General features: G+C 33.8%; 1 protein-coding gene and 1 long non-coding RNA gene across 3 annotated transcripts in view; one reads left to right on the top strand and one right to left on the bottom strand.

Annotated features, from left to right (window-relative positions):
- The window catches only part of ARHGAP15 (Rho GTPase activating protein 15), a 631,557-nt gene that overhangs the window by 342,791 nt on the left and 267,649 nt on the right, over positions 1–21,117 (bottom strand). The gene's annotated exons all lie outside the window — the stretch shown is intronic.
- The window catches only part of LOC140712564 (uncharacterized), a 142,971-nt gene continuing 122,558 nt past the window's right edge, over positions 705–21,117 (top strand). Inside the window, exon 1 of one of the 2 annotated variants that reach the window (XR_012094182.1) lies at positions 705–2,632. This is a non-coding gene — a long non-coding RNA (uncharacterized lncRNA). The other variant, XR_012094181.1, reaches the window with a different exon arrangement.

Below are 21,117 nucleotides of genomic sequence, written 5' to 3'. Positions count from 1 at the left end.
ATTATCTATGTTTTCTGAGTTATTAATCAAGCTTTATGCAAATATTTTTTGTAAAACATTTCTTACTTGTAGCCATTTTCTTATCTCCAATATAATTTCTTTTCTCTCTTTTTGGCTATAATTGTCAAATATTTTCAATGTGACCATTGTTTCTTTTTTAAGGGACCAGCTTTTCAGTTTTATTGATCAATTCTGCTTCATTTGTAGTTTACTGCCTCATCATTTCGTTTTTGGCTTTTATCTTTATCAAATTTTTAGTACATTTTCTTTGGGATTTTTTTTTTATACCTTTTAAATCTTAATTTAATTACATATATATATTATTTTTCCTAAATATATGCAATAAGGTGATTAATAGTCCACTAGAAATATTTTGTATTCTATCATTTTTTTCCATTAAGCAAAACGTTTCAGGCAATGGCTGACTAGCTTCAGATTAACTTTCTGCCAGAGAGAAAGAACGTGCGCGCGCGCGCCACACACACACACACACACACACAGACACACACACACACACACAGCCCTACCTACCTTCCATCTAGGGCACTGAAGAGTTAACAACACATAGAAAACATGTGAGCCAAGATTTTGAAGAGAATGGAATCCTGGACAGATGAGCTCACAGTTTGGTCTTGCTGCTTTTCCTGAGGCATTCTGCATTCAAAAGCTGTGAGTACGCTGGTTGAAGTGGCTCACGCCTGTAATCCCAACATTTTGAGAGGTCAAGGTTGGAGGATCACTTGAGCCCAGGAGTTCAGAATCAGCCTGGACAACATAGTAAGACCCCATCTTTACAAAACATAAAAAATAAATTAGCTGGTTGTGGTGGCTTGCACCTGTAGTCCAACCTATTCATGAGGTTGAAGTGGGAGGATCACTTGAGTCAAAGAGTTCACAAGGTTACGGTGAGCTATTATTACACGATGGCACTCCAGAGCCTGGGTGACAGAGTGAGACCCTGTCTGAATCAGTCAATCAATAAAAATTAATTAGAAGTTATAGGTGATAGGCTGAGAAGCTTATCAGAGTTGATGGCAGTCTCACAGGACTTGAGAAACAAAATTGTAGTTTATATTCTACCAAGGTCGAGGGGCCTTGAGGCATTCGTTTGGGATCTTGAAGGACTATGCCTTAAACAGAAGAGCAAACCAGAAATATACTATCCCTCACAAAGGCAGAAACCCAGTAATGAATAAACATAATCTCTACTTGGATTAAGATGGATCTGCTCCTAACCTGAAGGGCCTGCCAAAAATGAAAAAGAAACACATTCCTTCTGGAATAAAATGTCATCCTCTAGATTCTTAAATAATCTCTACACTTCTTAATATGCAATATCTTGCACTTGATTATAAATATTTTTAATAAACAGTTGATAACAAATAGAAAATTTGATGGAATTGGACCCACAATAAATCTAGATAACACAGGTATAGATACAATACAATATTTTCAAAATATAAATAAGATGAAAAGTTTTGACAGATAATTGGAAACAATCAATAAAATAAAAATGAATTTTAGACCTGAAAATAGTTGAAATTAGGACAGATTTCACAGTAGATTAAACATAGAAAAATAAACTGAATAGGTCAGAATAAAACATGCATACCTGGAGCACAGAGAAACAAAAGAATGGAAAATTCTGAAAAGAGCAGAAGATAAAAGAAAAGGTTTGAGAGATATGTAACTGGCGTCTCAGTAAAAGAGGAGAGAGAGGAGAAGAAGCTGTATTTAAACCTAATGGCTGAGAACTTTTCGAACATGCTGAAACACATTAAGCCACAGATTAAAAAATCACTACAAACCTCAACCAGGATAAATTAAAAAAAAAAATCCATCCTTGCTATACCGTAAGTTAATAACTGAAAACTAAAGACAAAGAAATTCTTAGAAGCACCCCCTAAAAAGGTGATTTTAATTTAAAGAAACAATAAATTACCAATTAATACTACAATTAAAAGTAATTTGCAAAAGAAACCTGTGAAAAGATAGCACTCATCCTCAATAATAATTTGAGGTTGATTCTGATCAATATTTTACTTTGATAGCTGGAATTTTTATTAAAAGCTACCAAATAGTGATACAATTCAAATGTCACCATTATATATCAATACATTTACAAGAAATCCTGTATTTGAAAAGTCCAACCAGATATTTTCAAAGACGCTTCCGTTCGTACTATTTTATTTAATCCACTTCTGTTTTGTTCTTAATCACCCTTGTTTCTACTACTCTAGACCAATACAGGGACCACCTCTTACAAACACAACATAGAACTTCCAAACTGTTCCACCTGCCTCCATTACTAACCCTCTACACTCAATTTCATTACCAAGCTGACAGAGCAATCATTAAAAGGTATTAACAGAATCATGTCACTTCTCTGGCCCAAACACCCTCCTGGTTCAAATTGAAACACTCAATTACAGTTTACAGGTTGATGTGACCTGAACATTTGCCTATCATATTGACCCCTCTCCTCTCAAACCTCAGCCTCTTGCTCTGAGCCTTTGAGCAAGACTTAAGCTTTTGGACTTCTGGTTTCCTCTTTCAGGAATCTCCTTTATTCAACCTAGTCCCTCTCTTCCTGATTTATCTTCAGTATCACTGCCTCTGGGAGGTATAAAAGGTAAGAGAGTGTATACTTTCTCACTACTTGCTATTGCTTTCTCGATTTTTCTCATAATAGATTTTTAATTGACATGTATTTTTGCTTATTTGATTATTGACTTTTTCCACTAACATGTAGACTTCATGAATCCAGGTATTTTTTCTGACTGACTTACCAATGAATCTCCAGTTCTTAAAACAGTAGTATGTCAATACTTATTTATTGAATGAATCAATCAATTTATTCAAAAGTTATAATAACTGAGTGCCACGCATTCTGTTTTTGTACACACACAAAAAGATGAACACATAGGGTCCTTATATTCAATAAAGCTATAGAATAATAAGAAAACACACAAATCACTAGGAATCAATATGATAACTATAATAGAGAAGTTAAGACAAGCAAAGTCCATGTCACAATGATGTAAAGTTTGTTTGTTTTGATAGAAAAGTAATTGATTAATGTACACATCTCCAAACAGCAGGTTAATGATTACTTTAAATGCTTGTATTTAGACAATAATTTTCTGTTAAATTTATTAAATACAGAACTAAAGGCCATGCTTCCTAAAATATGAATCCTGCCATGGTCTTTAAAATACATAGTTTTATAAGTATTTTAATTAATGTAGCCTTTCCTACTATATTTCCTTTTTTCTTTTGTTTTTTGAGGCAGTCTTACTCTGTCACCCAGGCTGGAGTGCAGTGGCATGATCTTGGCTCACTGCAGCCTCCACTTCTGAGGTTTAAGCGATTCTCCTGCCTCAGCCTCCCGAGTAGCTGGGATCACAGATGCCTGCCACCAGCCCTGCTATTCCAGCCCTGCTAATTTTTATATTTTTAATAGAGACGGGGTTTCTCTACGTTGGTCAGGCTGGTTCGTGAACTCCTGACCTCAGGTGATCCGTCCGCCTCGGCCTCCCAAAGTGCTGAGATTACAGGCGTGAGCCATCACGCCTGGCCTCCTACTACATTTTCATTTTTTTATTATTATTCTGATTGAAGCTATCATAATCAGATAAATCCCTGTCATCAATAAAACCTAACTATAACTTTTCAAAAAAAAATCCTTACCTCCTCCAGATTTTACTCAAATATCACCTTTCTGAGACCTTCTCTGGCCACCCTATTTAAATTTCCAGTCCCTGCTCTCTATTTTAATTTTCTTGTTGTCATAGCAACACATAATACCCTATATATTTTATTTTTCTGCCCATGTCCAGTCTCATCAAATTAGAATATACACTCCATGGGAGTGGAATTCTTTTCTGTTTGTTAACTGCTATTTCCCAGAACATATCTTAATGCCTGGCACAAATGTATACCACTCTATGACACAAAGTAGTTGCTCAACTAAATATTTGCAGAATGAATGTTCACACATTTTCGCGTGCTTTCTTTCCCTCCAGGATGGATTATAGGTATTCTATCTCAAATATGAGAAAATGCTGACATAAAAGTGGGCATATAGTAATAGACAATCACATAGACTGGTGTCAGTTAGTAAGTATATTAAGCATATTTTTTACATTCATCTCAAAGATGAATTTGTTACTATGCACATGTGTCCACATCAGTAGTTGATGAAAAATCACATGAATCTTCATGTGATGTGATGATGACATCTTATTTGTCATCAAAACAAATAACAGATGTTCACATTACAAGGAATATACCATTTTATAATAGAATTCGCCATTACTTTCAATATGTTGGTATAACAAAATTTAGTTAAAATTCGATTCTATTTTAATTTATTTACATAGTACTCTTCAAAATGATGTGTACCAATACTGGTTTCAGAAAGATTTTTGGGTCAATTTAAAAGATCAGCATCTCAGTTTATTTATTTTTTCTATATTCAAAAAACTGTAAAAGTGAAACAAAATATATTTTTGTTTTATAATAGGGGAAGAAAGGGTGCTCCTATAACATCCAAAGTACAGTCACACATCACTTAACAACAGGGATACATTCTGAGAAATGCACCATTAGGCAATTTTGTCATTGTGGGAATATCATAGAATGTACACTTACACAAACCTAGATGGTATAGCCTACCACACACTTAGGCTACATGATATAGCCTATTGCTTGTAGGCTACAAACTAGTCCAGTATATTACTGTACTGAACACTGCAGGCAACTGTAGCATAATGGTAAGTATTTGTGTATCTCAATATATTTAAGCATAGAAATGGTATGGTAAAAATACTGTATTATATTCCTATGGAACTGCCACCATATATATAAGCTGTCATCAATCAAAACGTTATTACGCAGTGCATGACTGTATTATTCTTTGTAATGGGGGGTATATAGGTGAATAATAACAATTTTTTCAGAAAGCTTATACTGTGATATAGGAATGATCTTAAATCATGTAACATTAACATGAAGCTAAATAAGTTTGATTAAATAAGTGGTTAAGCCCAGTTAAAGGACCACTGGAGATATTCCCTGGTGGAATTAACACTTCTAATATGACTGTGTCTCCACTTCTGTTTCTGACATAAATTAATAAGATTCTATTTGGTTTTTAAAAAAAGATTCTCTCATTAGTGTCCCATCAAAAATAGCACCATTTGCCTCATTAATTTTAATGAGGTTGTTGTGTTGTTGTTGTTTTCTATTGGTAGGTGTGGGTGTATGATATATGTGTCAATGTGTTAGACTTGTATCTTGAAAGAACATACTTTACATAGGCTAGCTTTTCTCTGAAGCTGTAATAAAATTGCTTAACATGGTGGCACCTGGTTAGGTAGCCAGGTAATATATTTTCAATTTATTCTGAAAAAAATAAAAAGTGTCAGAGATCATTGCTTTCTATGTCAAACACTCATAATTAAACAATATCATTATCAGAATATTTTATAGTTTATAATGCTTGTAAGATATACCCTTCAATACAAGTTTTAAAGGAAGAGAACGTATCTTCTTTTATCTATAGTCCCAAATGAACAAAAAATCTTGAAATAACAAAGGGAATTACTTTAAGCTATTATTCTTCCTTTCCAAACCACAGAAAATTTTATTAGCTGAATGGTTAAAATATTAATTCAATTATACTGAAGTTTGATATTTTCTAATTTATGAAAATTAAAAAATGAGTGTTTTAGACATGTATAAATTCTAATCAAATGTTTCAAATACCATCTGTATTTAAAGAAGACATTTTACTTTTTTTGTAATTACATAATAGAAGTACTTGAACATATACACAATACGGATGTAAGAGCTTAAGTAATGTCTGTGGAGTTTTTAATCTGCTTGAAATTATCTTTGGCAAAAATGATATGAGAACTATTAGCATAATGAGTAGGGGAGTTCTAAGAAAGTAGATGTTGGGAAATTCTTAATCTAATCTCAACTTTTAGATGTGAAATCATTTGTAATATTTCATTACATGTTCTCAAAGACAGTAGTAGGCTTAGATATGTGCAGCCTAAAGCTGGAAGAGATCTTAATAGTGTGGTCCAGAGTTTTGATAAGGAAGGAAAAGAAGCAGAAGTCCAGATATAGAAAAGTGCACAAATGTAGTATGTAGATTAAGAATATGAAAAGAGAGAAGAAAAGGAAGAGGAGGAGGAAGAAGGGAGGAAGGGAGAGATGGAGAGAGGCTGTCCAAAGAAAAAATTCACAACTTTCTTCAGATTAAATAGTTTGAATTTGAAATCAATCCTTTCTATACTAAGATTAATGAACAGAGAGCATTCTGTGTGGGGCTCAGGCACAGACACTGCAGCTCTTGCTTTTACTTCCTCAGAAAAGAGAGGAAAAAAGATTATCTATCTATCTATCTACCTACCTACCTACCTACCTACCTACCTACCTACCTATCCAAAAGAGAATTCAGACTTTAAAAACCCACACCAGAAGAAAAAGTATTCCAGAAAACAGGAGAAAATGTCACACACAATTTTTTCTAGGAAAACTTGGACCTATTGAAACAAATACACAAGAACAAATGCAAATGGTAAAATAAAAGATAATTTGGCAAAAATATAAAATGAGCATACTCAGAGTTCAAAAGAATTGAGTATTACAAGAAAAATTATCCCCAAAATTAAAACACATTAAGAAAGCAAGAAATAGAATAGGTACAATGACAAGGTAAGGTAAAATACATAAAATTAAAAAAAATTAAATCAAAGATTTTGAAGAGAATATTGGATTTAATCAAAATGTAGAGTGAACACAAACATTAGTCCTACTCTCCTGTCATGTTTCCATCAAAACAACAAAAAACATGAAGTATCCACATGAAGAATACCCCAGGATGTTTTGGTTCATTGTTGTTGCTGTTGTTTTCAGTTCCACTGAGGGGAGAAAAAGCATGCTCAGAAATCTTGATTCATTCAGTCAATGATATTTCTAAACCACTACATAGATGCAAATATATCCCCAAAAGTCATTACATTTTCAAAAGGTAGAAAATAGGAAAGGAAATGATGACTACTTTTGGTTTAAAAATTAGCATAAAATAAAATCACAGAAATATTAAACACTTCATCTTAAAAAATATGAATGGGTTATATTTTCCCATTAATGAATAGAGCTTATGAGGCTGAGTTAGGAGAGAGAGATATCTATCAATACACTATTCACGAGAGATAAAACTAAGAAAACAATGAAGCTTAAAATGAAGGATGCAAACATATACTCATGAAATATTATAAAAATGTAAAATAAACTTTCAATATTCAGAAAACAAAAGATGTAATAGGGACAAGCATTAATAAATGGCAGCCCAAATATTTCTATTTTTCACCAGATTTTTTTCCCTCCATGTAGGAACTCATGGACTGTATTTCCAAGCCTCCATTGTAGTTATATGTGCTTAACAGAATGCAAACAGTAAATCCACCACTTCCAGACCTGGTCCTTTGATATTCTCCTGTATAACTTTCATCCCCTTTCCTTTTCCATTAGCTGAGTGGAGAGGACTCTGAGAAACTAATAGAGGATGGAACCATAAGATCGGAAAAATCAGAGTCCCTAAATGATCATGGTGTTCATTGCCTTGCAGAGAACACTCAATGAACTGTGATATGATCGAGAAATAAACTTTGTGCTAAGACACTCAGAATATGAAATTCATGTATTATGATGCCTAGTGCTACCCTAGAAGTAGTCTGTCTTGGTAAAATGCATTTTATGTGAGAAAATAAAATAATGCCTGATTAAATAAAGTATATAAAGCAAAAATGGTAAGAAATACAAGGATAAATTTGAAAATCCATAATATATTGACAAACAAATGGATAAATAGACAAACTTAAATTGACAGACTGACAAAGTAGGAACATGGGGATTTAAAGAACACAATGATGTGAACACAATTGTCTACACATATCATAAAGAAGACTATTTGAAATATTTAAAAATATTAACTGTAGCTTCAGCCACAAAGACAGTATCAATGATCCACCAAAGCCGCACCTCTTAACTACAATGTCCTACAATTAGAAATTAAAAGCAAATAGTAAAGCTGAAAAGAATCCATTCTCTTGGACGTAATAGCATATAAAAAAACACTCTTCTAAATAATATTTTGGTAAAAAAGACATTAAAACTAGAATTACAAACTTAAAATTGAACAACATTAGCTTACAAAATATGGGCACATGGTGAAAATACTAGGCTCAAAATACAAACTAGTAAAAAATTATTAACTGAGGTATATCCATTTATGAAAGCCAATACATATGAGAAAACAACAAAATACATGTAAGATGCTCATCATTGGTACAATCGAAAAAGAAAATTGAAATAAAATAAAACAGAAAAATATTCAAAGATCTGACGGATGAAAACGCCCCTGAAATAGAGAAAAACCTGAATTTACAAGTAGATAAGATGTAAGTGTTCCAGGAAAAATTGCCACAGAATTAAAATCCTAAAATATGATCTTGCAGCATTACCAGACTTTATGGACAAAGAAAAAAGTCTTATGGACCTCAAGGCAGAAATATGAAGTCACTTATTAGAGCAAAAACAGACTGGCTTCAGACTTCTTTATGTCAATATTCTTATGCAAGAAACGATGGAGAAAATCTAGGGTCCTGGGAGAAATTAAGCATTACCCAAGCACTTTGTAGGTAGTCAAGTGTATGTTCACACACAAAGGCACCCAAAAAGATTGCCTTGGACAATGTGAGTCTCCTAATACATTTGATTCCAACCAATCAATAATCAAAACGGTTAAAAAAAATCTTCAAGTGAGAAAGTTGTTATATAAAAGGAGGGACACTCCTTAAGCTAAAACTCACTGAGAATTAGAGTGACAAAATAAAATATAAAGTCAACTTGACAAAATAAAAATATAACTAACAAATCTATATATAGTTTATGACAATGTGAAAAGAGGAGTACAAATTTTTTATATTTTATAAAGGGAGTACATTTTGCTGAAGTGGATGAAGCAAGTATTAAAATTTACAAGGATAACTGTAAACATAATGAATTCTCATAAGAGGGGAAATCAAAAAAATCAAAAACACAAAATGATATGCAAAATTTGATTAAGGCCACAATACAAAACAAAGCAAAAGCAAAAGCAAAAAAACAAAAAACACCCTGCTTATAAGCATTTATTTATTTGTTTTGCTATAGGAAGGTATACACTATAACATCAAACTTACTTAAATGTACTTCATAAACACTTTCTCTTATCACACATTAAATTGGTATAGAATTTGATAAAATGATTTATTTGCATTACAAATTATTTAGCAAGGGTTAACTCTGTCATTCTAAAATTCACCTTGATTTTTCACAAATTATTTTCATAGTTTGGAATCATTGCAAAGAGAAAAAAATCTAACCTACAGATTGTTTTCATGTAGAAGTTGTAAATTTTGATAATATAGGTTTCATCTCAGGCAGCCTCTGAGAAACTTCATACTGTGTATGCTCATATAATCTGTCTCTAGTTTAATGTGTAAGTTCTCACCACTACCTAAGTAATAATTTTCATTAATTTTAAGAGCATGACCACGAGTCCCCTTTACTTTTTCTTGTTTTATAAACTCAATTCAATTCACCAATTTTCCTTAATGCTGTTGCCTAATGAGGCACTCATCTTTCTTTGGTTGCTCTATGCCTGAGCTTCTCAGAACCATCCCTAGAGCTTATGCCAGGCACCTGGTAGGAATTCATAAGTGTTTGCTGATGAATGACTAAATCAAACATGACTTCATAGTTTACATCTTTCTTAAGCTGAACAAAGACTGTTTAAATCAAATATTAATCAACTAATACAAACCTAAAGGAAACCCACACATGCAGTATCAGATATTTATTTTAAATTAGAAGTACACCATGCTTTAGGTGATAAACATGCTCCTGAAAAAATATAAATTTTTCTATTAAATGATACATACATTTTCAGTCTATAATTTGATCCCATCTGTTTCTGTCAATTTATTCATTTATATTCTATACATATCTTAGGGTCTCTATCAAATTTTACTTCTTCAATACAAATTTCTTCCATAAAATGTTTAGCCCTCCAGTTTTCCATAATTCTATCATTGCTTTTACCAATTCTTGTTCTTGAACTCTATCATTCTTGTTTTCTCCATCTCCTTTGCCTGCAGTATTATGATCATTTATGTTTCCCTTGTCCTTCAATGTTCAGAATCATCCGTATATTCTACCCCCTATTTACTGATGCCAAGGTTTGCCACCATGTCGTCTTTGGACTCCCGTCCTTTTAATAACTGAATATTTAATAACTTTAATAGCATAGCTACATCATGTTTTTCAACAACTCCAAAGTCAGCAGATATTAACATTATTGGGATTTTCCATTTAAACTGGAGAAATTGTGATCTACTGTCACTTGAATAAGTCTTGAGTAATGTGGCTTCCCTTCCTTTTATCAAAAAAAAAAAAAAAAAATTACATCCGGGTTCCAAGTATATGATCCTTATTGTGCAGCTCCTGATGAGTCTTGCAGGGATAGTTGTCACTGGTGAAAATTTAAGTGCTGTTTATGTTAGCTTCATATCTTCATAACAGAAACTCAACAATCAAAAGGATTGAGTGACTTTATAGAATGATTATTTTACAAAATTTAAAGAATTGTGTTTAAAGTTACACACACACAGAAAAATACACATATACACATGCACTTTTCCCTTGACATTTCCTGAAACTCCAGTCTTTTTCTGGTCTGTTTTCATATCTCACTCATATGTTTCTTCCATTTCCGGGCATACCTTCTCCATCATTATGTATTATGTGATTTTTAAAAAAGAGTTTAAGAAATCGGTTGTGTTTTTGTTTTGGGTTGTATTCTGTGTCCCTGATTTGATCCCTGGTAACATATACATATTTTTGAAAATAGTAACTATTATGTGCTTCTTTGTAACCATCACAATACTTAATCTATCCCCGAGTTAATGAAAAATAAGTTAAATTGAGTTGACGGAGTTTGAAAATTAGAAGAAATATATTAAGTACCATGAAAGTGAAGCATGTGAACTGGAAGTGGTTCACAGTAAATAAATCTTCAGAGCTTTAAGGAAGACTGACATTGGCAAGTGGAGTGTTGAAAAAAAATAGTATAACCCGGGTCTCCAAATTAACACAAGACTAGAAATCAAACAGTCTTATTGGTTTCAAGGCTAAAAAGAAAAAAAATTTTTTTCATAATTTTGGTGGAAAAATATGGTTTGAAAAGAATACAAACTATTTATTTTAGAATATATCATATTTCAGTCAACTAAATTTAAAATTAACTTATGGATTAATATTCCTTTGTTTCCACATAGCTATATTTATATAGCTTAGCATTTTACTAATTACTTTTTAAGGTTTTACTTGAATCCTTTTAAATCTTTGAGAAACTAGGTTTTAATATTTGAAATTAGGTTAACAAAACCAGATGACTTAAGAATATATTCTTTTATAAGGAAAATATAGGTTGTCCTCTAGAAATTTCCTTAGCCAGGTAGACAGCTAACAGACAGGTGAAAAAAAATTTTCATCGAAGTCCCAAAGTGACCTTCAATTAAGAAAAACAATCGACTGATGTTTCTGTATTAGATGCCAGGAATCTCTGTGCAGTGTTTCTGGGGTTTTTCCTTCAATCAGCCCAACATGAGGCTTTTTCTCAAGCTGTGATTTTGTAAATCTTTTTTTAGTACCTATTGGGACATCCTGTGAATTGTGGTCTCTTCATATCTGCATCATGGGGAAATGCACACAGAGCAGAAAGGATTGGACAATTTCACATCTCAAAATAGTTCCCACCCACCCCCCTTCCAATTTAGAAAATAAAATTAGCTGTGAGTTTTTATCCTGGGGAACCACATATTTTGGAAACATCAGAGTTTTCAAGTTCTCAAGCAGGGTAATTCTTTTGTTTTCTCTGTCACTAATAAGCCATTTCCTTTTGTGAACTCAAAAGAAGCTAAATCTTCCCTAGTACCTTTGCTGTTTTCTATTTTTCCAACTTTAGTTTGATCTGTAATAAAACACCAGAATATCTGTGCCTCTCATTCTCTCTTTCAATCCTACATGGCCTGACTAAATAAGTCAGTTCTTTTGTTGGGGCTTAATAAACTTATCCTGCATTTTTTATATCATTGTAATAATATTATATGGCAGGCAAAAATATAATGATAAATGATAATTTGCCAAAAAGATTAAAAAAACACTGAGGTGTTACCTATCAAAAGTTCTCCTTCTGTCTGTGATGCAGCACAGATTGTGATCGTGACAGTAAATCTGGTGCTATTGTTAATGCCATGGCACTTGGGTTTTTGGCTTGCTTTAGTCCAATCTGTGACATGCTTGTGAATATCTTTCTTCTGTTCTGTCTGTATGGCATATGGATTTCTGGGATACAACGTCAGACCTATCCACATAACAAGTGTTCAGAGCACCTTATCATTTTAAAAAGCCAATTACTCAAAAAGACAAATGTGAAATGTTTCACATTTAATGATGAGCAAATCTGCAAAACAAATGCAATTTTGCTCGTTCTAAAAAGTTTAGTTTAACTGTAAATATTGCAATGGAGTCTTGCATGACACACACCACCGATAGGAAAAAGCTCATTTCATACATATTGTATATCATCACTGTCAATTACATCTGCACAGGATTTAAAACGAGGATGGTATAAGTAATTAGAAATAAAGCAAATAGAATATTCTAAACTACAAGGCTCTGAAATCACTGTAAAAATGTCACTGCTAACATTGAACACTCTAAAAAAATATTTTGAAAGTCTCACCCAAAAAACTGAAAACTGCATATGTCTACAGAGGTAAAGGTCACTCATGAAACACTCAACAACAAAAAATACCAATTCATTTTTTAGAAATATTTGTCAATATGTAAAGAATGTTTTGTACATAAGTTCTCAGTTACTGTTGAATCAGTGGCTGTATGTAATATTCCCACATGGAATGATGTCCTTTCAAATACTTTAAAACAAAGGTTTAGTGAAAGATTTTATGGGGACATCTTGAGTGCTGAGATTTTTATGCATTGGAAGTGCAGCTAACAAAATACAATAACATTGGTTTTGCAACTAATATATTTAAATTTTTCTATCTATTTATGATAGAGATAATAGCTACTTTATAAGTATTCATTTCTACCTCCATTCACCCTACCTCACCTAAACTAAACAAAGACAAAACGAAAAAGAAACAATCCTGCTCTTCAGCATATCCTATGTAGATTATGTAAATATTTGTCACATTTACATGTCCTTACTCTTTGCTTTGTCTACACATTCTTTAAATCTTCTTTTAAACTGTGAGCACTGGTAACAGAATATTATATGACATGAGAAATGGAATGCACCTGGCGCCGGTGATTTCAGAAGAAACTAATGTTGATATTTATAACATCATTTAGCAGGCGGAATGGTTTTACCAGGCTTGGAATATGGAGAGATGAAAAAGTTCACTCAGTTCTCATACTCTCATTCTACACCGAAATGAACTCAAAAATCAGAAAGTCCCCAATCAGCTGTCACAAAACATACATAGAAAAGTCTACTCAACTCCCCTATAGGGGGAAAGTTGAGACTAAACAATACCCTGCAATTTTCTCTACTATATGTCATCTTAATTACTTGTTATCCAGCATAAAATTTAAATAAGAGGGGCAGAACACCCTATCCGTACGTTAAAGGTAGACAGCATAGTTAACTGTATTTCCTAAAGGTAATTACTGAAAATAAAGGCCTCCTTTTGTATTTACTTATCTGTATATCTACTATAGGTCCATTTCAATTATGCATGTGTATCCTACCTTGAAGTGAATGCATATGAGGATTTGCATGGCACTTGCATATTTTTATGTGATAGCTCATAATTCACCAGGTGATCTCAGGGCACTTAATTACAAAAATGTAAGTTATAGACTACCTCAAAACTTTGGTGAAAAGATACAGGGCCTCAGTAAACAAACAACTAGATAACTATTCTTTCTTGCCTCTTTAAAGTAAATGAATTTTACCCTATTTACAAATAAAGTAATTTGAAGTGCAAACTCCTCCTATAGAGCCACCACCTAAAAGTTCTGTCATTCACTTTCAACAAATTGATTGTATTTTTCCTTGTTTTAAGCCTAAATTCCTTAAAATATGATAAAATATGTAACCTACCCAAATTTCTATTGTAATATTTAATTTCTAACAGTTGAGACTTAAAAAAAAATGTGACACTGAAATCCTTAAACTCAGACATTCATCTCATTGTTTATATTAATGGTTTGCACAGATATATTTACACAGAAGAAAATGATGATACTAATGGAGCTTTGTCAAAAAACAACCAGTTCACAGAACCACCTAGTGACATGAACTAGATTTGGTTGTGTGCTGATGTGACTTTGAGGATCAGAAGAGATCACCCTTGCCTGGAGTCAAATTGCAACAGATATTTGTTGACTAATCTGTTGCTTATTTTTATAATTCTAGTAGTTTATAATCACATTTCAACATCACATTTTGAAGTTGGAAGGAGACTTCAAGATCATCTTCCCACCAACATTCTTATTTGATAGAGGAAAAGATTTAGATCCAGAAGGCTTGAGGGGCTTTCCAGAGGGCACATTCCTAGAAAAGCCCTAGGCAGACCGGGAGTCAGATGGTCTGGGTTGGAGTTCTGGTTGCCTAACTTACTCTGTGAGCGACTCTAGGAAGTCTCTTAACCTTTTTAAGAGGGTTTTTCCCAGCTGTAAAAATCTGGTGGCACCTATTTCACAGAGATATTGTGAATGAGATAATACGTGGGAAAACCCTGTAAAACGTAATGTTCTCCACAAGTACATTACAGGGCCCTTTTCCAACTCACCAGCAACTTAGTTCCTTGTTTCTTTATCATTATCATTATTATTTTGCTTTATCTTATGGAACATAAACCATTAAACAACAAAAGAAACATCAGGGAATAAAATTCCAGCTTTTATAGATAGAGGCAAAGCTGCCAAGAAGGGCATTTTTTTTTTTTTTTTTTTTTTTTTTTTTTGGTCTCAGTGCTCTTTGAGCCTATGTGAAATGGTTTACTTACAGCTTGTACCCCTCTTCTTCTATAGAAAAAATGTCTAAAAGGATGAAAAAAGTAATAATTGTATAAGGGATAATTACGACAGCTGCAAACCTCCATAGTCAGCCTCCACATTATATTATTATGTGAAATGTTATCCGGGAAGTACCTGAGTCCATAAAGTGTCAGGTGGCCATTTGGCAAGAGAAAAAGAAAGGAATCGGATCAACATTTTATAAGTGGTTTGCATTTTTTTTTGCACCTGTTATTCTACAATTTCTTTCAGTTATATTTCAAAACACTACAGTTGGGATCTCCTTGCCAACCTGAGATGGCATAAGCCTGGATAACAGAACAAAATGTGAGAAGGTCCTTCTGTCTTTAACGCCTGTTCACCAGTGAATCAGCCTCCAATTAATCTGTTTCTTCAGTAGGAGTTTAATAAAAGTCAAGCACACACATGTTCAGGCTTGTTTAGTATTGAAGCTGTGTGAACATTATCTGTCTAGCCAGGTCAAAAATCCTGTGTAATTAGATGCCAGAAACCATTTCAAAAAAAAAAAATAAGGATTTTTTCATTTATTATAAACAATTGATTATTTGAGATAGGGAAGTTTAAGTCTAAAGTGAAAGTGCAATGAGAGGGATGCTTCTCATTAAACATTGCAAGGGGAAGAAAGTTTGTTTCATGGCCAAACTGCACATAAAACTCAATATATTAGGTTTGTTATTTTCTATTTGTTTATGAACCAGAAAATTCAGGATCATTCGGCAACTCTTATTTCCATTACACTGTGTGGGTGATGATCAGTGTTGGTCATTTACATTCAATCATATACAGCATTATGCTTGGAGGAAGCTCTTAACCCAGTCATCTGTGCCTATGAACTGAGTGTGCCTCAGTGTTTTCTGGAGGAAATCAGCAACACTGCAGATGGAAATACAGGTTTGCATTTATGACAAGCAGAGTTAGCAACTACAAAAGCTCAGAGCCGAATGCTTCCAAAACCCCAGCTGGGCTGCTGAGTTTAAGCAATGGTAGAGGTCACAAAATTCTAGGAAAGTTTAATTCTCTTAGAGTTTATGGCAATTGACGTTTAACCCATAACTGAAGTGGTACGTTAACTTTGCCTAAATCACAAAACAGATTTGCCTTCACCAGCACCTCTCGAGTCCACCTTGGAGTCTCACTGCTTAGGCTGAGGAGTATGAAATCTGATTCTTGCTCTTATATTTGCAAGGTGGGAGGATGAAGTAAAGATGACTCATAGTTACAGGACTTTCGTACGATGGTGAAACTTTTAAAAAGCAGATTATTTAAGAGTTCAGTAAAAGCAGAAAGACATTTCAAGGCAGATAGGAGTTAATGATGAGAGCCTACACTCAGGTTACAGATTTCATCCAGTTACTCAGAAAAATAATTTCTTGCTTCTTTTGAGAATTTTTATAATCAATTCATTGAAGATACAAATCTATATACATTTCAAATAATTGCAGAGGAATACTCTAAATATTCTAAATGAAGATGAAACATTGTGAGATAGACTTGCATGTTAGAGAAATTTCAAATCAGTGGAAATTAATGATGGTGTTGACATCCAGCACCATACCAGGCATAATACACTGTAGAGCTCAGTTTTTCTTAAAGTGTTTGGTTTTGTCACCTTAAAGTGATAGGTTTTGTTAAATTGCTATTTATGAAAAAAGTTAAGCAAAAATGAGAAGACTGCAAGTAAAAACGCTAGGGTTATATTTTATTTCCTCTTCATTTTTTTGCCAATACTTTAACATATTAATTGCTTCCACAACATTATCTCTAATACATCAACTTTATATTGTCTTCCTTTAGAATCTATGAGATTTAGCAATTTTTAATATGCAATTTTAAAAATTGTATTAAAAATGTTCCATGCGAAACAAATGACCAGAAACATAAGTACTATTCACACATTTATCATATGAAACTAAGGTTGAATATATATATATATCTCATATTTATTATTATTGTCCATATTTGTCTTTCTTGTCATTCTTATTTATCATTATTATTCACATAAATCAGTGATCTTCACAACTACTTCATTCATTGGGATGAAATAATCATCCAAACTATGTTTAGGGATTTATGTCTTCTGACCCCAGTTGTATTCTCTTGCCATGAATCTGGATCTACTTTCGTCTGTACATAGGTTGCCCTTGAGCTGGCAAAGAGGAATCTGTGGACTTTTTCCCTTTGCAGCACTGAAAAATTAGGAAATAATGTGGAGGAGGAGAACTCTATTTTCAAAAAGAAATGTCAAGGACTTTTCTGGAATTCTTCCTCTTCCTCCATCTCTAACTTTAGGTGAGTCATTGCCTCACTATATCTCATCATCTTTACTGTTGCGTGTTAGAAATCTTGAGATAATTCATATAATGTTTACAGACTTCAAAGAGCTATATACATATTATTACAATCACAATTGTTAAGTGCACTCCAGTGTGCTCCTGGGAAAGGTCCTGGGTATTGAGATGCTTCATCTCCTTGACTGAATATGCTCGAGCCATTTGGACCTCAATGTGCATCTAGATGAGTGACAGATTTCCCAATGGATAGTTATTTCCTAGGATAGTTTTCCTTAGAGTGAAGTTCATGAAACCATTCAGGAAGCTGGAGATACCAGTTTAGATTTTTAAAAAATTACTTAAATCTCTTTTTCTCTGGAATCTTTATACAGAGCATACTTAAAAATGCACACACACAATAAGCTCCTTATTATTGAAACAAACACTTTACTTAGTCTGTCATAGCATCATTAAATTGTTAGTCTCTGAGGACCACTCGACTGGGGGACTCGCTGCTTATTAAAACCTGTAACAGGTGATGCTATATTCCTGAGTCAAGCTGGCCATCAGTTTATACTCTTTGGTATGTTATTGAAAATGTAGTTGTGGTACAGAGAAGATGCTATGGTTTGCTTCATGAAATTCTGATATTACTAATAATGTTCTTACTCTGTTAAAATGGAAGAATTTTCTGGAAGTACAGAAGCAATGATAATATAAATGTTTAGTTTCTTTCTGTTGCTCCCAAACACAGTGGAATAAAATAGACTCAGCAAAAAAGAAACTAAAAACACAGAATCCTTTTACCTTATTTTTGATGAGAACATCAGTAAAGCATCTTGATTTGTGGTAAAATTTTAAGAGACAAATTTGTTCAGAAGCTGACAGTGTCTAGGGTACAGTGACGAAGACCAACAGTTCCACGGTATCGATTAATGCAATATGAATGAAGTACTTGTGTTTCCTGGGATTTTTGAGGTCTGGTTCTGATTTTGACTAGCATCATCTTCATCTGCCAGTACACCTCACTTCTGTACCCTGCACTTCCGTACACCTGGTGTACCCTGGTCTGTACACTAGGACCAACTCACCTTGTCTCTGCTTGCCAAAACCTTCAACGGCATCTCACTGATCACATATAAAAGTGAAACATGTTTAGTATAGTTGACAGGGACCTGTATTACATTTCTGTCTACCTCACAGACCTTATGCCTTAACACACTCTGTCTTTCTCATTCCTTTCTTTCCAGACCTCTTCTAGTTCTTCCAATATGCCATGCTTTCTCTTGCCACAGGGCCATTGAATGAAATACTTTTTCTATCTTTAACCCTTTTAGATTCTCTCTTCACTCATGCATGGTTGTTTGTTCTCCTGTTCCTAAAAGTCTCTTCCTTAGGAGAGACTTCCTTCACCCTCCAGACTAGACACTGCTGAAGACAACATTTAACACTAATTATGTTCCTTTCCTTTTTATACCGCAAGAACATCTTCTATAGGTAACTATGTGTGTGTTCCCATTGTACTTTGTACTCTTCTTGAACAGCTCTCTGCAAATGTGTGAATATTTAATTATTTGCTTAGTATCCAGTATCCTTCTTTTGATTTAGACCACAAACACCATGAAGTCATCGACTTTATTCACCGGTGAATTCTTAGTTCTAGGTCAGAAATATAAGAAAGGCTAGAAAATTTCCATTGACTTGAGAGATCACTCATTCTCACTTCAAATCTCTCTCACTTCTTTGCTTGTTGAATATCTACTCAATTATTTAAAGTCAAGATGAAATACTCCCCTCTCACAACTGATTTAATTCCTCTTTGATATTCTTATATAGTAACGACCATTCCTCAATGAATTTTAAGCTCCTTTAATGTAAACAACTATTTTTTAAAATTATTATAGTATTCACATTTTATAATCTATGTGCTTTGAATTTTTATGATTTATGTTTGGTTTTGTTGCTAAATATGGTAGTAGGTGATCCAGAAAGACAGTGTCTTTCAGACTAAGCATAGCAATCTTTCTTGCTCCTTGCCTTCTTCACTGTATCCTCTCTGAATGGTAAATTTCAACCACTTTCAAATTTTTTTTCTTGAAAATATGATACAGACTGGAGTCCTGGAATCTTTTGTCTCCTCCTTGTCATAACACATAGCAAGATAATCGGCTGATCAATAAACTGTCTCATTGCTCTCTGAAAATTCATTTTATCATGTAACCTAGGACTTCTCCAGTCTCCTTAACTCTAACAAACATTTCAAAATGTGAAATACAACTCGAAGTATAGGGGATGATTCTTTGTACTTTATCATAAGTCCTCAACAGGATTAAAAAAAAGATGGCTGTTCCTGAAACATGACTTTCCTAACCTGGGAAACTCTTCATATTTTCATTTCTGTTGTTTTCAGCAGGTAGAAGACACTACTAGTCATTAAAGTGGCCATTTGGAATATGAGAGGTTGACAGAATTTCTCTTTATCATTATCACCATTAAAAGAACCCTCTGGGTTGGTGACTTATAGAGAGTATAAGACATCTATAATATAGAGTCAAGGTCTCTTGGAAACCATGCTTTCACTGTGAACAATTATTCTTGCCATGGTCTCCTTACTTTTTCACACTTCCACAATTTTGCAGTCTTTGTTTTACAACTTTCCAATAAGGGAGAGAGTCACTTGTGTTCTTGTCTTGCTGTCACTAGCTCTTGAGTCACCTTGGACATCTCCCCATCCTTCACAGACTAGCATATTTGTGGCTGCTTTCATCGCTGAGTCTATTAGTTTATGCAGAATGGTAATGAGGTTGTAGCTTAAAGTTGTATGGAAGTTAAATGTGTGTCGCATTGGATGAGCAAAGAAGTCCATTTGAAAAGCTCTAATTAAGTTGTCATTGTATGTATTGTGGGCTTATTTAGTGATCACTGTGTATATGCATCAATAATTAATAGTCTTGCTTTAGAAAAGGGTGGAGGTTTTAGAAAAACACTTAAATTTGCTGTCTTCCTAAACCACAGAAGCAGGATGGACACGGCCCTGTTGGGTTCCATCCTCCAGCTCATAAGAATGCCAATGCTGACAAATGTTTACTGAGAAGTATTGCTTGCCGAGTGGACATTTTCAGTAGATTGCTCTTCCTACAGTCAGACTGGCTGTATGGTAATAGAAATTTGAAGTGTTTCTGTTTTAATTATGTTCCGACTGGGAAGACAGTCCTGTGAATGACACCTTAATGTCCTTCCTCCAAATTTCACTTTGTAATTTTATTTATTTATTTATTTATTTATTTATTTATTTATTTGAGACAGTCTTGCTGTATCACCTAGGCTGGAGTGCAGTGGCGAGATCTCGGCTCACTGCAACCTCTGCCTTCTAGGTTCAAGTCATTCTCCTGCCTCAGTCTCCCAAATAGGTGGGACTACAGGTGCACACCCCCACGCCTGGCTAATTTTTGTATATTTAGCAGAGATGCAGTTTCACCATGTTGGCCAGGATGGTCTTGATTTCCTGACCTTGTGATCCACTCACCTTGGCCTCCCAAAGTCGTGGGATTACAGGTGTGAGCCACCATGCCTGGCCCACGTTGGATTTCTTAAGTACTAATTAAGTAATAACATAAGATTTCTTATAAATTATCTAGAGAGATTTTCTAAAAGATGA

The sequence above is a fragment of the Chlorocebus sabaeus genome, chromosome 10, assembly GCF_047675955.1.
Source record: "Chlorocebus sabaeus isolate Y175 chromosome 10, mChlSab1.0.hap1, whole genome shotgun sequence".
NCBI lineage: Eukaryota > Metazoa > Chordata > Mammalia > Primates > Cercopithecidae > Chlorocebus > Chlorocebus sabaeus.
This window is presented reverse-complemented; position numbering and strand designations above follow the sequence as displayed.